The following is a 17,393-nucleotide window of genomic DNA, read 5'->3' as shown; positions in this document are numbered from 1 at the left end:
CCCAACTGTCCCAGTACTAACAGCTGTACCAACCACTTCCATTTCACTAATCCTCCTTGGTAATTCTCACATTCCGGAAGGAACTATCCCACACTAGGGCACAAAGAGCTAAGAGGGATATGGGGCAGACTAACATTCATCTCCTCACCCCCTCACAGGGGAAGAATCCTGACCCCAACAACCATGAGAGGCTGACAGACCGTGTCCCAGCTCCCGAACTGGGATCGGAGACTCCCCCTGACTCCCTGTGCTGGGCACAGTGACTGACTGTGGACAATGATATCAAGCTTCCTGATTTATGTCTCTGCTAAACACCAAGACAATACAGCAGACAGGTGAGCCTGGTAGCTCTGGCTGAGGGGAAACGCTGCTAAAGGCAGGGTAAGGCAAGGCAATAATTTTGTGAGCATTGAAGTCAGTTCAAAGTGAGTGTGTACAAACATGGAGTGACCAGCTCAGAGGGACAGTACATGAGCTGGGTGTGTGTCCCCTGAGCACAGTGTCCTTGCAGCAGCATTGCAATGTGTGTTGTCAGCGCGCCCTGAGCTGCAGAATTGAATTACAGAAGCGTGGTGTCAGTGGGTCAGAGATGTGCTGGAATGGCATGGTGAGGCTGGCATGTGTCAGATGCCAGCATTGGTGGGTGTGGAGTACATGCAGCTTCTGTCAGTGCAGTTTCCCCCGAGACGTTGGTATCCAAGATAGAATGACGCAGGAGCGAGGGTCAAGATGGTGTCACCAGGTACCAGCTCAGACATTCATGTCAAATTCTCAATATTGAGTTTCCCCACGGTGGGGAAGGATATGAAGCTACAAGTTGATGAGGGGAGGGATCCACAATAATATGGCTGTTGGTAATCAGTAATCATTCAGTGAGCATCTCGCCACCCCCGGGCTCAAATCTTGACAAAAGGAATGGTCCAACACAGGAACAGGCCCTTCAGCCCAGCAGGCCCGCACTAACACAGGATGCCCTTCTAAAGTTAAAACAAAAGTTTTTGCTCGAATACCTCTATGTCATTCTATTCCCTACTTACTCATACTTGTGCCAAGATCCCTCTTAAACCTTGATATATTGACTTCTTCCCCTCTATCAGTGCATTCCAAGCACTTTCACATTCTGTCTGGAACAGCAAAAAAAACCTATCATATCTCCTGAACTTTCTCCTTTTTACCTAAAACCTACGGTCCTGAGTAATTGATATTCCTACTCTGGGAGGGGAGGGTGGGGGGGGGAACTGTCCTTCTATCTATGCCTCTGATAATTGTGTAAATATCTATCAGGTAGCCCCAAAGCCAATGATGCCCAGGTGCACACATACCACGTTTGTTCAATTTCTCCTTCTGGCTAATACCATCCAAACCAGACAACATCCTGGTAAAACGTTTCCATACACTCTCCAACACTTCAACATCGTTCTGCTGGTGTGGCAACCAGGACTGTACACGATATTCTAAATGTACCTCGAACTAAATTTCTCTACAGCTGCAATATGACCTGTTAATGTTCATACTGCATGCTCCGATGCCTGTCTGCAAGTTTGCCGTCAGTCGTCTTGATCACCCTATTCACCCGTGTTACCACTTTCAGGGAACTGTCGAACTGTATACCTAGATCCCTTCGGATGTTGATGCAGCCAGTAGTTTTTCCATCCACTTCATATTTCTCTCCTGCATTAGACCTTCTAAAACAGATCACATCGCAACTGCCCAGATAACGTTACACCTGTATTTTCTCTGTCCAAGACTGCAGCTGACAGTGGGAGGTATGTCGGTCTGTGATGGTTACTATACAGTGGGAGGTATGTCGGGGTGTGATGGTTACTGTACAGTGGGAAGTATGTCGGGGTGTGATGGTTACTGTACAGTGGGAGGTATGTCGGGGTGAAGATGGTTACTGTACAGTGGGAGGTATGTCAGGCCGTGATGGTTACTATACAGTGGGAGGAATGTCGGGGTGTGATGGTTACTGTACAGTGGGAGGTATGTCGGTCGGTGATGGTTACTATACAGTGGGAGGTATGTCGGGGTGTGATGGTTACTGTACAGTGGGAGGTATGTCGGTCGGTGATGGTTACTGTACAGTGGGAGGTATGTCGGGGTGTGATGGTTACTGTACAGTGGGAGGTATGTAGGGGTGTGATGGTTACTGTACAGAGGGAGGTATGTCGGGCCGTGATGGTTACTGTACAGTGGGAGGTATGTCGTGCCGTGATGGTTACTGTACAGTGGGAGATATTTTGGGCCGTGATGGTTACAGTACAGTGGGAGGTATGTCGGGGTGTGATGGTTACTGTACAGTGGGAGGTATGTCGGGGTGTGATGGTTACTGTACAGTGGGAGGTATGTCGGGGTGTGATGGTTACTGTACAGTGGGAGGTATGTAGGGGTGTGATGGTTACTGTACAGAGGGAGGTATGTCGGGCCGTGATGGTTACTGTACAGTGGGAGGTATGTCGTGCCGTGATGGTTACTGTACAGTGTGAGGTATGTCAGGGTGTGATAGTTACTGTACAGTGGGAGGTATGTCGGGGTCTGATGGTTACTGTACAGTGGGAGGTATGTCAGGCTGTGATGGTTACTGTACAGTGGGAGGTATGTCGGGGTCTGATGGTTACTGTACAGTGGGAGGTATGTCGGACCGTGATGGTTACTGTACAGTGGGAGGTATGTCAGGCTGTGGTGGTTACTGTACAGTGGGAGGTATGTCAGGCTGTAACGGTTACTGTACAATGGGAGGTATGTCGGGGTCTGATGGTTACTGTACAGTGGGAGGTATGTCGGACCGTGATGGTTACTGTACAGTGGGAGGTATGTCAGGCCGTGGTGGTTACTGTACAGTGGGAGGTATGTCGGGGTGTGATGGTTACTGTACAGAGGGAGGTATGTCGGACCGTGGTGGTTACTGTACAGTGGGAGGTATGTCGGGGTGTGATGGTTACTGTACCGTGGGAGGTATGTCGGGGTGTGATGGTTACTGTACAGTGGGAGGTATGTCGGGGTGTGATGGTTACTGTACAGTGGGAGGTATGTAGGGGTGTGATGGTTACTGTACAGTGGGAGGTATGTCGGGCCGTGATGGTTACTGTACAGTGGGAGGTATGTCAAGCCGTGGTGGTTACTGTACAGTGGGAGGTATGTCGGACTGTGGTGGTTGGTTACTGTACAGTGGGAGGTATGTCGGGGTGTGATGGTTACTGTACAGTGGGAGGTATGTCAGGCCGTGGTGGTTACTGTACAGTGGGAGGTATGTCGGGGTGTGATGGTTACTGTACAGTGGGAGGTATGTCGGGGTCTGATGGTTACTGTACAGTGGGAGGTATGTCGGGGTGTGATGGTTACTGTACAGTGGGAGGTATGTCGTGGTGTGATGGTTACTGTACAGTGGGAGGTATGTCGGACCGTGGTGGTTACTGTACAGTGGGATGTATGTCGGGGTGTGATGGTTACTGTACAGTGGGAGGCATGTCGGACCGTGGTGGTTACTGTACAGTGGGAGGTATGTCGGGGTGTGATGGTTACTGTACAGAGGGAGGTAAGTCGGGGTGTGATGGTTACTGTACAGTGGGAGGTATGTCGGGGTGTGATGGTTACTGTACAGTGGGAGGTATGTCGGGGTGTGATGGTTACTGTACAGTGGGAGGTATGTCGGGGTCTGATGGTTACTGTACAGTGGGAGGTATGTCGTGGTGTGATGGTTACTGTACAGTGGGAGGTATGTGGGGGTGTGATGGTTACTGTACAGTGGGAGGTATGTCGGGGTGTGATGGTTACTGTACAGTGGGAGGTATGTCGTGGTGTGATGGTTACTGTACAGTGGGAGGTATGTCGGGGTCTGATGGTTACTGTACAGTGGGAGGTATGTCGGGGTCTGATGGTTACTGTACAGTGGGAGGTATGTCGGACCGTGGTGGTTACTGTACAGTGGGATGTATGTCGGGGTCTGATGGTTACTGTACAGTGGGAGGTATGTCGGACCGTGGTGGTTACTGTACAGTGGGATGTATGTCGGGGTGTGATGGTTACTGTACAGTGGGAGGCATGTCGGACCGTGGTGGTTACTGTACAGTGGGAGATATTTTGGGCCGTGATGGTTACTGTACAGTGGGAGGTATGTCGGGGTGTGATGGTTACTGTACAGTGGGAGGTATGTCGGGCTGTGATGGTTACTGTACAGTGGGAGGTATGTCGGGGTGTGATGGTTACTGTACAGTGGGAGGTATGTCGGACCGTGATGGTTACTGTACAGTGGGAGGTATGTCGGGGTGTGATGGTTACTGTACAGTGGGAGGTATGTCGGGGTGTGATGGATAATGTACAGTAGGAGGTATGTCGGGGTGTGATGGTTAATGTACATTGGGAGGTATGTCGTGCCGTGATGGTTACTGTACAGTGGGAGATATTTTGGGCCGTGATGGTTACTGTACAGTGGGAGGTATGTCGGGGTGTGATGGTTACTGTACAGTGGGAGGTATGTCGGGGTGTGATGGTTACTGTACAGTGGGAGGTATGTCGGGGTCTGATGGTTACTGTACAGTGGGAGGTATGTCGGGGTCTGATGGTTACTGTACAGTGGGAGGTATGTCGGACCGTGGTGGTTACTGTACAGTGGGAGGTATGTCGGACCGTGGTGGTTACTGTACAGTGGGAGATATGTCGGGGTGTGATGGTTACTGTACAGTGGGAGGTATGTCGGGGTGTGATGGTTACTGTACAGTGGGAGGTATGTCGGACCGTGATGGTTACTGTACAGTGGGAGGTATGTCGGGGTGTGATGGTTACTGTACAGTGGGAGGTATGTCGGGGTGTGATGGTTACTGTACAGTGGGAGGTATGTCGGGGTGTGATGGTTACTGTACAGTGGGAGGTATGTAGGGGTGTGATGGTTACTGTACAGTGGGAGTTATGTCGGGCCGTGATGGTTACTGTACAGTGGGAGGTATGTCGGGGTCTGATGGTTACTGTACAGTGGGAGGTATGTCGGGGTGTGATGGTTACTGTACAGTGGGAGGTATGTCGGGGTGTGATGGTTACTGTACAGTGGGAGGTATGTCGGGGTCTGATGGTTACTGTACAGTGGGAGGTATGTCGGGGTCTGATGGTTACTGTACAGTGGGAGGTATGTCGGACCGTGGTGGTTACTGTACAGTGGGAGGTATGTCGGGGTGTGATGGTTACTGTACAGTGGGAGGTATGTCGGGGTGTGATGGTTACTGTACAGAGGGAGGTATGTCGGGGTGTGATGGTTACTGTACAGTGGGAGGTATGTCTGGGTGTGATGGTTACTGTACAGTGGGAGGTATGTCGGACCGTGATGGTTACTGTACAGTGGGAGGTATGTCTGGGTGTGATGGTTACTGTACAGTGGGAGGTATGTCGGGGTGTGATGGTTACTGTACAGTGGGAGGTATGTCGGGGTGTGATGGTTAATGTACAGTGGGAGGTATGTCGGGGTGTGATGGTTAATGTACAGTGGGAGGTATGTCGGGGTGTGATAGTTACTGTACAGTGGGAGGTATGTAGGGGTGTGATGGTTACTGTACAGAGGGAGGTATGTCGGGCCGTGATGGTTACTGTACAGTGGGAGGTATGTCGTCCCGTGATGGTTACTGTACAGTGGGAGATATTTTGGGCCGTGATGGTTACTGTACAGTGGGAGGTATGTCGGGGTGTGATGGTTACTGTACAGTGGGAGGTATGTCGGACCGTGGTGGTTACTGTACAGTGGGAGGTATGTCGGGGTGTGATGGTTACTGTACAGTGGGAGGTATGTCGGGGTGTGATGGTTACTGTACAGTGGGAGGTATGTCGGGGTCTGATGGTTACTGTACAGTGGGAGGTATGTCGGACCGTGGTGGTTACTGTACAGTGGGAGGTATGCCGGGGTGTGATGGTTACTGTACAGTGGGAGGTATGTCGGGGTGTGATCGTTACTGTACAGTGGGAGGTATGTCGGGGTGTGATGGTTACTGTACAGTGGGAGGTATGTCGGACCGTGATGGTTACTGTACAGTGGGAGGTATATCGGACCGTGGTGGTTACTGTACAGTGGGAGGTATGTCGGGGTGTGATGGTTACTGTACAGTGGGAGGTATGTCGGGGTGTGATGGTTACTGTACAGTGGGAGGTATGTCGGACCGTGATAGTTACTGTACAGTGGGAGGTATGTCGGGGTGTGATGGTTACTGTCAAGTGGGAGGTATGTCGGGGTGTGATGGTTACTGTACAGTGGGATGTATGTCGGGGTGTGATGGTTACTGTACAGTGGGAGGTATGTCGGGGTGTGATGGTTACTGTACAGTGGGAGGTATGTCGGGGTGTGATGGTTACTGTACAGTGGGAGGTATGTCGGGGTGTGATGGTTACTGTACAGTGGGAGGTATGTCGGGCCGTGATGGTTACTGTACAGTGGGAGGTATGTCAGGCTGTGATGGTTACTGTACAGTGGGAGGTATGTCGGGGTCTGATGGTTACTGTACAGTGGGAGGTATGTCGGACCGTGATGGTTACTGTACAGTGGGAGGTATGTCAGGCTGTGGTGGTTACTGTACAGTGGGAGGTATGTCAGGCTGTAACGGTTACTGTACAATGGGAGGTATGTCGGGGTCTGATGGTTACTGTACAGTGGGAGGTATGTCGGACCGTGATGGTTACTGTACAGTGGGAGGTATGTCGGGGTGTGATGGTTACTGTACAGTGGGAGGTATGTCTGGGTGTGATGGTTACTGTACAGTGGGAGGTATGTCGGGGTGTGATGGTTACTGTACAGTGGGAGGTATGTCGGGCCGTGATGGTTACTGTACAGTGGGAGGTATGTCAGGCCGTGGTGGTTACTGTACAGTGGGAGGTGTGTCGGACTGTGGTGGTTGTTTACTGTACAGTGGGAGGTATGTCGGGGTGTGATGGTTACTGTACAGTGGGAGGTATGTCGGGGTGTGATGGTTACTGTACAGTGGGAGGTATGTCAGGCCGTGGTGGTTACTGTACAGTGGGAGGTATGTCGGGGTGTGATGGTTACTGTACAGTGGGAGGTATGTCGGACCGTGGTGGTTACTGTACAGTGGGAGGTATGTCGGGGTGTGATGGTTACTGTACAGTGGGAGGTATGTCGGGGTGTGATGGTTACTGTACAGTGGGAGGTATGTCGGGGTGTGATGGTTACTGTACAGTGGGAGGTATGTCGGGGTGTGATGGTTACTGTACAGTGGGAGGTATGTCGGGGTGTGATGGTTACTGTACAGTGGGAGGTATGTCGGGGTCTGATGGTTACTGTACAGTGGGAGGTATGTCGGACCGTGGTGGTTACTGTACAGTGGGATGTATGTCGGGGTGTGATGGTTACTGTACAGTGGGAGGTATGTCGGGGTGTGATGGTTACTGTACAGTGGGAGGTATGTCGGACCGTGGTGGTTACTGTACAGTGGGATGTATGTCGGGGTGTGATGGTTACTGTACAGTGGGAGGTATGTCGGGGTGTGATGGTTACTGTACAGTGGGAGGTATGTCGGGGTGTGATGGTTACTGTACAGTGGGAGGCATGTCGGACCGTGGTGGTTACTGTACAGTGGGAGATATTTTGGGCCGTGATGGTTACTGTACAGTGGGAGGTATGTCGGGGTGTGATGGTTACTGTACAGTGGGAGGTATGTCGGGGTGTGATGGTTACTGTACAGTGGGAGGTATGTCGGGGTGTGATGGTTAATGTACAGTAGGAGGTATGTCGTGCCGCGATGGTTACTGTACAGTGGGAGATATTTTGGGCCGTGATGGTTACTGTACAGTGGGACGTATGTCGGGGTGTGATGGTTACTGTACAGTGGGAGGTATGTTGGGGTGTGATGGTTACTGTACAGTGGGAGGTATGTCGGGGTGTGATGGTTACTGTACAGTGGGAGGTATGTCGGGGTGTGATGGTTACTGTACAGTTGGAGGTATGTCGGGGTGTGATGGTTACTGTACAGTGGGAGGTATGTCGGGGTCTGATGGTTACTGTACAGTGGGAGGTATGTCGGGGTCTGATGGTTACTGTACAGTGGGAGGTATGTCGGACCGTGGTGGTTACTGTACAGTGGGAGGTATGTCGGACCGTGGTGGTTACTGTTCAGTGGGAGGTATGTCGGGGTGTGATGTTTACTGTACAGTGGGAGGTATGTCGGGGTGTGATGGTTACTGTACAGTGGGAGGTATGTTGGGTCGTGACGGTTACTGTACAGTGGGAGGTATGTCGGGGTGTGATGGTTACTGTACAGTGGGAGGTATGTCGGGGTGTGATGGTTACTGTACAGTGGGAGGTATGTCGGACCGTGATGGTTACTGTACAGTGGGAGGTATGTCGGGGTGTGATGGTTAATGTACAGTGGGAGGTATGTCGGGGTGTGATGGTTAATGTACAGTGGGAGGTATGTCGGGGTGTGATGGTTACTGTACAGTGGGAGGTATGTAGGGGTGTGATGGTTACTGTACAGTGGGAGGTATGTCGGGCCGTGATGGTTACTGTACAGTGGGAGGTATGTCGGTGTCTGATGGTTACTGTACAGTGGGAGGTATGTCGGGGTGTGATGGTTACTGTACAGTGGGAGGTATGTCGGGGTGTGATGGTTACTGTACAGTGGGAGGTATGTCGGGGTCTGATGGTTACTGTACAGTGGGAGGTATGTCGGGGTCTGATGGTTACTGTACAGTGGGAGGTATGTCGGACCGTGGTGGTTACTGTACAGTGGGAGGTATGTCGGACCGTGGTGGTTACTGTACAGTGGGAGGTATGTCGGGGTGTGATGGTTACTGTACAGTGGGAGGTATGTCGGGGTGTGATGGTTACTGTACAGTGGGAGGTATGTCGGACCGTGATGGTTACTGTACAGTGGGAGGTATGTCTGGGTGTGATGGTTACTGTACAGTGGGAGGTATGTCGGGGTGTGATGGTTAATGTACAGTGGGAGGTATGTCGGGGTGTGATGGTTAATGTACAGTGGGAGGTATGTCGGGGTGTGATAGTTACTGTACAGTGGGAGGTATGTAGGGGTGTGATGGTTACTGTACAGAGGGAGGTATGTCGGGCCGTGATGGTTACTGTACAGTGGGAGGTATGTCGTCCCGTGATGGTTACTGTACAGTGGGAGATATTTTGGGCCGTGATGGTTACTGTACAGTGGGAGGTATGTCGGGGTGTGATGGTTACTGTACAGTGGGAGGTATGTCGGACCGTGGTGGTTACTGTACAGTGGGAGGTATGTCGGGGTGTGATGGTTACTGTACAGTGGGAGGTATGTCGGGGTGTGATGGTTACTGTACAGTGGGAGGTATGTCGGGGTCTGATGGTTACTGTACAGTGGGAGGTATGTCGGACCGTGGTGGTTACTGTACAGTGGGAGGTATGTCGGGGTGTGATGGTTACTGTACAGTGGGAGGTATGTCGGGGTGTGATCGTTACTGTACAGTGGGAGGTATGTCGGGGTGTGATGGTTACTGTACAGTTGGAGGTATGTCGGACCGTGATGGTTACTGTACAGTGGGAGGTATATCGGACCGTGGTGGTTACTGTACAGTGGGAGGTATGTCGGGGTGTGATGGTTACTGTACAGTGGGAGGTATGTCGGGGTGTGATGGTTACTGTACAGTGGGAGGTATGTCGGGGTGTGATGGTTACTGTCAAGTGGGAGGTATGTCGGGGTGTGATGGTTACTGTACAGTGGGAGGTATGTCGGGGTGTGATGGTTACTGTACAGTGGGAGGTATGTCGGGGTGTGATGGTTACTGTACAGTGGGAGGTATGTCGGGGTCTGATGGTTACTGTACAGTGGGAGGTATGTCGGGGTGTGATGGTTACTGTACAGTGGGAGGTATGTCGGGCCGTGATGGTTACTGTACAGTGGGAGGTATGTCGGACCGTGATGGTTACTGTACAGTGGGAGGTATGTCGGGGTGTGATGGTTACTGTCAAGTGGGAGGTATGTCGGGGTGTGATGGTTACTGTACAGTGGGAGGTATGTCGGGGTGTGATGGTTACTGTCAAGTGGGAGGTATGTCGGGGTGTGATGGTTACTGTACAGTGGGAGGTATGTCGGGGTGTGATGGTTACTGTACAGTGGGAGGTATGTCGGGCCGTGATGGTTACTGTACAGTGGGAGGTATGTCAGGCTGTGATGGTTACTGTACAGTGGGAGGTATGTCGGGGTCTGATGGTTACTGTACAGTGGGAGGTATGTCGGACCGTGATGGTTACTGTACAGTGGGAGGTATGTCAGGCTGTGGTGGTTACTGTACAGTGGGAGGTATGTCAGGCTGTAATGGTTACTGTACAGTGGGAGGTATGTCAGGCTGTCGTGGTTACTGTACAGTGGGAGGTATGTCAGGCTGTAATGGTTACTGTACAATGGGAGGTATGTCGGGGTGTGATGGTTACTATACAGTGGGAGGTATGTCGGGGTGTGATGGTTACTGTACAGTGGGAGGTATGTCGGGGTCTGATGGTTGCTGTACAGTGGGAGGTATGTCGGACCGTGGTGGTTACTGTACAGTGGGAGGTATGTCGGGGTGTGATGGTTACTGTACAGTGGGCGGTATGTCGGGGTGTGATGGTTACTGTACAGTGGGAGGTATGTCGGGGTGTGATGGTTACTGTACAGTGGGAGGTATGTCGGACCGTGATGGTTACTGTACAGTGGGAGGTATGTCGGGGTGTGATGGTTACTGTACAGTGGGAGGTATGTCGGGGTGTGATGGTTACTGTACAGTGGGAGGTATGTCGGGCCGTGATGGTTACTGTACAGTGGGAGGTATGTCGGGGTGTGATGGTTACTGTACAGTGGGAGGTATGTCGGACCGTGGTGGTTAATGTACAATGGGAGGTATGTCGGGTTGTGATGGTTACTGTACAGTGGGAGGTATGTAGGGGTGTGATGGTTACTGTACAGAGGGAGGTATGTCAGGCCGTGATGGTTACTGTACAGTGGGAGGTATGTCGTGCCGTGATGGTTACTGTACAGTGGGAGATATTTTGGGCCGTGATGGTTACTGTACAGTGGGAGGTATGTCAGGCTGTGATGGTTACCTCCCACTGTACAGTATGTCGGGGGGTGATGGTTACTGTACAGTGGGAGGTGTGTCGGGGTGTGATGGTTACTGTACAGTGGGAGGTATGTCGGGGTCTGATGGTTACTGTACAATGGGAGGTATGTCGGACCGTGGTGGTTACTGTACAGTGGGAGGTATGTCGGGGTGTGATGGTTACTGTACAGTGGGAGGTATGTCGGGGTGTGATGGTTACTGTACAGTGGGAGGTATGTCGTGGTGTGATGGTTACTGTACAGTGGGAGGTATGTCGGGGTGTGATGGTTACTGTACAGTGGGAGGTATGGCGGACCGTGGTGGTTACTGTACAGTGGGAGGTATGTCGGACCGTGGTGGTTACTGTACAGTGGGAGGTATGTCGGGGTGTGATGGTTACTGTACAGTGGGAGGTATGTCGGGGTGTGATGGTTACTGTACAGTGGGAGGTATGTCGGGGTGTGATGGTTACTGTCAAGTGGGAGGTATGTCGGGGTGTGATGGTTACTGTACAGTGGGAGGTATGTCGGGGTGTGATGGTTATGTCAAGTGGGAGGTATGTCGGGGTGTGATGGTTACTGTACAGTGGGAGGTATGTCGGGGTGTGATGGTTACTGTACAGTGGGAGGTATGTCTGGGTGTGATGGTTACTGTACAGTGGGAGGTATGTCGGGCCGTGATGGTTACTGTACAGTGGGAGGTATGTCAGGCTGTGATGGTTACTGTACAGTGGGAGGTATGTCGGGGTCTGATGGTTACTGTACAGTGGGAGGTATGTCGGGGTGTGATGGTTACTGTACAGTGGGAGGTATGTCAGGCCGTGGTGGTTACTGTACAGTGGGAGGTATGTCAGGCTGTAATGGTTACTGTACAGTGGGAGGTATGTCGGGGTGTGATGGTTACTGTACAGTGGGAGGTATGTCGGGGTGTGATGGTTACTGTACAGTGGGAGGTATGTCGGGGTCTGATGGTTACTGTACAGTGGGAGGTATGTCGGACCGTGGTGGTTACTGTACAGTGGGAGGTATGTCGGGGTGTGATGGTTACTGTACAGTGGGAGGTATGTCGGGGTGTGATGGTTACTGTACAGTGGGAGGTATGTCGGGGTGTGATGGTTACTGTACAGTGGGAGGTATGTCAGACCGTGATGGTTACTGTACAGTGGGAGGTATGTCGGGGTGTGATGGTTACTGTACAGTGGGAGGTATGTCGGGCCGTGATGGTTACTGTACAGTGGGAGGTATGTCGGGGTGTGATGGTTACTGTACAGTGGGAGGTATGTCGGGCCGTGATGGTTACTGTACAGTGGGAGGTATGTCGTGGTGTGATGGTTACTGTACAGTGGGAGGTATGTCAGGCTGTGATGGTTACCTCCCACTGTACAGTATGTCGGGGTGTGATGGTTACTGTACAGTGGGAGGTATGTCGGGGTCTGATGGTTACTGTACAGTGGGAGTTATGTCGGACCGTGGTGGTTACTGTACAGTGGGAGGTATGTCGGGGTGTGATGGTTACTGTACAGTGGGAGGTATGTGGGGGTGTGATGGTTACTGTACAGTGGGAGGTATGTCGGGGTGTGATGGTTACTGTACAGTGGGAGGTATGTCGGGCCATGATGGTTACTGTACAGTGGGAGGTATGTCGGGGTGTGATGGTTACTGTACAGTGGGAGGTATGTCGGGGTGTGATGGTTACTGTACAGTGGGAGGTATGTCGGGGTGTGATGGTTACTGTACAGTGGGAGGTATGTCGGGCCGTGATGGTTACTGTACAGTGGGAGGTATGTCGGACCGTGATGGTTACTGTACAGTGGGAGGTATGTCAGGCCGTGATGGTTACTGTACAGTGGGAGGTATGTCAGGCCGTGGTGGTTACTGTACAGTGGGAGGTATGTCGGCGTGTGATGGTTACTGTAGAGTGGGAGGTATGTCGGGGTGTGATGGTTACTGTACAGTGGGAGGTATGTCGGGGTGTGATGGTTACTGTACAGTGGGAGGTATGTCGGACCGTGATGGTTACTGTACAGTGGGAGGTATGTCGGGGTGTGATGGTTACTGTACAGTGGGAGGTATGTCGGGGTGTGATGGTTACTGTACAGTGGGAGGTATGTCGGACCGTGGTGGTTAATGTACAATGGGAGGTATGTCGGGTTGTGATGGTTACTGTACAGTGGGAGGTATGTAGGGGTGTGATGGTTACTGTACAGAGGGAGGTATGTCAGGCCGTGATGGTTACTGTACAGTGGGAGGTATGTCGTGCCGTGATGGTTACTGTACAGTGGGAGATATTTTGGGCCGTGATGGTTACTGTACAGTGGGAGGTATGTCAGGCTGTGATGGTTACCTCCCACTGTACAGTATGTCGGGGGGTGATGGTTACTGTACAGTGGGAGGTGTGTCGGGGTGTGATGGTTACTGTACAGTGGGAGGTATGCCGTGGTCTGATGGTTACTGTACAGTGGGAGGTATGTCGGACCGTGGTGGTTACTGTACAGTGGGAGGTATGTCGGGGTGTGATGGTTACTGTACAGTGGGAGGTATGTCGGGGTGTGATGGTTACTGTACAGTGGGAGGTATGTCGGGGTGTGATGGTTACTGTACAGTGGGAGGTATGGCGGACCGTGGTGGTTACTGTACAGTGGGAGGTATGTCGGGGTGTGATGGTTACTGTACAGTGGGGTGTATGTCGGGGTGTGATGGTTACTGTACAGTGGGAGGTATGTCGGGGTGTGATGGTTACTGTACAGTGGGAGGTATGTCGGGGTGTGATGGTTACTGTACAGTGGGAGGTATGTCGGGGTGTGATGGTTACTGCACAGTGGGAGGTATGTCGGGGTGTGATGGTTACTGTCAAGTGGGAGGTATGTCGGGGTGTGATGGTTACTGTACAGTGGGAGGTATGTCGGGGTGTGATGGTTATGTCAAGTGGGAGGTATGTCGGGGTGTGATGGTTACTGTACAGTGGGAGGTATGTCTGGGTGTGATGGTTACTGTACAGTGGGAGGTATGTCGGGCCGTGATGGTTACTGTACAGTGGGAGGTATGTCAGGCTGTGATGGTTACTGTACAGTGGGAGGTATGTCGGGGGCTGATGGTTACTGTACAGTGGGAGGTATGTCGGGGTGTGATGGTTACTGTACAGGGGGAGGTATGTCGGGGTGTGATGGTTACTGTACAGTGGGAGGTATGTCAGGCCGTGGTGGTTACTGTACAGTGGGAGGTATGTCAGGGTCTGATGGTTACTGTACAGTGGGAGGTATGTCGGGGTCTGATGGTTACTGTACAGTGGGAGGTATGTCGGGGTGTGATGGTTACTGTACAGTGGGAGGTATGTCGGGGTGTGATGGTTACTGTACAGTGGGAGGTATGTCAGGCCGTGGTGGTTACTGTACAGTGGGAGGTATGTCAGGGTCTGATGGTTACTGTACAGTGGGAGGTATGTCGGGGTCTGATGGTTACTGTACAGTGGGAGGTATGTCGGACCGTGGTGGTTACTGTACAGTGGGAGGTATGTCGGGGTGTGATGGTTACTGTACAGTGGGAGGTATGTCGGGGTGTGATGGTTACTGTACAGTGGGAGGTATGTCGGGGTGTGATGGTTACTGTACAGTGGGAGGTATGTCGGACCGTGATGGTTACTGTACAGTGGGAGGTATGTCGGGGTGTGATGGTTACTGTACAGTGGGAGGTATGTCGGGCCGTGATGGTTACTGTACAGTGGGAGGTATGTCGGGGTGTGATGGTTACTGTACAGTGGGAGGTATGTCGGGCCGTGATGGTTACTGTACAGTGGGAGGTATGTCGTGGTGTGATGGTTACTGTACAGTGGGAGGTATGTCAGGCTGTGATAGTTACCTCCCACTGTACAGTATGTCGGGGTGTGATGGTTACTGTACAGTGGGAGGTATGTCGGGGTCTGATGGTTACTGTACAGTGGGAGTTATGTCGGACCGTGGTGCTTACTGTACAGTGGGAGGTATGTCGGGGTGTGATGGTTACTGTACAGTGGGAGGTATGTGGGGGTGTGATGGTTACTGTACAGTGGGAGGTATGTCGGGGTGTGATGGTTACTGTACAGTGGGAGGTATGTCGGGGTGTGATGGTTACTGTACAGTGGGAGGTATGTCGGGGTGTGATGGTTACTGTACAGTGGGAGGTATGTCGGGCCGTGATGGTTACTGTACAGTGGGAGGTATGTCGGACCGTGATGGTTACTGTACAGTGGGAGGTATGTCAGGCCGTGATGGTTACTGTACAGTGGGAGGTATGTCAGGCCGTGGTGGTTACTGTACAGTGGGAGGTATGTCGGACCGTGATGGTTACTGTACAGTGGGAGGTATGTCAGGCCGTGGTGGTTACTGTACAGTGGGAGGTATGTCAGGCTGTAATGGTTACTGTACAGTGGGAGGTATGTCGGGGTGTGATGGTTACTGTACAGTGGGAGGTATGTCGGGGTGTGATGGTTACTGTACAGTGGGAGGTATGTCGGGGTGTGATGGTTACTGTACAGTGGGAGGTATGTCGGGGTCTGATGGTTACTGTACAGTGGGAGGTATGTCGGACCGTGGTGGTTACTGTACAGTGGGGGGTATGTCGGGGTGTGATGGTTACTGTACAGTGGGAGGTATGTCGGGGTGTGATGGTTACTGTACAGTGGGAGGTATGTCGGGGTGTGATGGTTACTGTACAGTGGGAGGTATGTCGGACCGTGATGGTTACTTTACAGTGGGAGGTATGTCGGGGTGTGATGGTTACTGTACAGTGGGAGGTATGTCGGGCCGTGATGGTTACTGTACAGTGGGAGGTATGTCGGGGTGTGATGGTTACTGTACAGTGGGAGGTATGTCGGGCCGTGATGGTTACTGTACAGTGGGAGGTATGTCGTGGTGTGATGGTTACTGTACAGTGGGAGGTATGTCAGGCTGTGATGGTTACCTCCCACTGTACAGTATGTCGGGGTGTGATGGTTACTGTACAGTGGGAGGTATGTCGGGGTCTGATGGTTACTGTACAGTGGGAGTTATGTCGGACCGTGGTGGTTACTGTACAGTGGGAGGTATGTCGGGGTGTGATGGTTACTGTACAGTGGGAGGTATGTGGGGGTGTGATGGTTACTGTACAGTGGGAGGTATGTCGGGGTGTGATGGTTACTGTACAGTGGGAGGTATGTCGGGGTGTGATGGTTACTGTACAGTGGGAGGTATGTCGGGGTGTGATGGTTACTGTACAGTGGGAGGTATGTCGGGGTGTGATTGTTACTGTACAGTGGGAGGTATGTCGGGGTGTGATGGTTACTGTACAGTGGGAGGTATGTCGGGGTGTGATGGTTACTGTACAGTGGGAGGTATGTCGGGCCGTGATGGTTACTGTACAGTGGGAGGTATGTCGGACCGTGATGGTTACTGTACAGTGGGAGGTATGTCAGGCCGTGATGGTTACTGTACAGTGGGAGGTATGTCAGGCCGTGGTGGTTACTGTACAGTGGGAGGTATGTCGGCGTGTGATGGTTACTGTAGAGTGGGAGGTATGTCGGGGTGTGATGGTTACTGTACAGTGGGAGGTATGTCGGGGTGTGATGGTTACTGTACAGTGGGAGGTATGTCGGACCGTGATGGTTACTGTACAGTGGGAGGTATGTCGGGGTGTGATGGTTACTGTACAGTGGGAGGTATGTCGGGGTGTGATGGTTACTGTACAGTGGGAGGTATGTCGGGCCGTGATGGTTACTGTACAGTGGGAGGTATGTCGGGGTGTGATGGTTACTGTACAGTGGGAGGTATGTCGGACCGTGGTGGTTAATGTACAATGGGAGGTATGTCGGGTTGTGATGGTTACTGTACAGTGGGAGGTATGTAGGGGTGTGATGGTTACTGTACAGAGGGAGGTATGTCAGGCCGTGATGGTTACTGTACAGTGGGAGGTATGTCGTGCCGTGATGGTTACTGTACAGTGGGAGATATTTTGGGCCGTGATGGTTACTGTACAGTGGGAGGTATGTCAGGCTGTGATGGTTACCTCCCACTGTACAGTATGTCGGGGGGTGATGGTTACTGTACAGTGGGAGGTGTGTCGGGGTGTGATGGTTACTGTACAGTGGGAGGTATGCCGTGGTCTGATGGTTACTGTACAGTGGGAGGTATGTCGGACCGTGGTGGTTACTGTACAGTGGGAGGTATGTCGGGGTGTGATGGTTACTGTACAGTGGGAGGTATGTCGGGGTGTGATGGTTACTGTACAGTGGGAGGTATGTCGGGGTGTGATGGTTACTGTACAGTGGGAGGTATGTCGGGGTGTGATGGTTACTGTACAGTGGGAGGTATGGCGGACCGTGGTGGTTACTGTACAGTG

General features: G+C 52.1%; 1 long non-coding RNA gene across 1 annotated transcript in view; it reads left to right on the top strand.

Moving 5' to 3' along the window:
• The window catches only part of LOC140470137 (uncharacterized), a 68,534-nt gene that overhangs the window by 36,402 nt on the left and 14,739 nt on the right, over positions 1-17,393 (top strand). The window lies entirely within an intron of this gene.

This window comes from Chiloscyllium punctatum, chromosome 50 (genome assembly GCF_047496795.1).
Source record: "Chiloscyllium punctatum isolate Juve2018m chromosome 50, sChiPun1.3, whole genome shotgun sequence".
NCBI lineage: Eukaryota > Metazoa > Chordata > Chondrichthyes > Orectolobiformes > Hemiscylliidae > Chiloscyllium > Chiloscyllium punctatum.
This window is presented reverse-complemented; position numbering and strand designations above follow the sequence as displayed.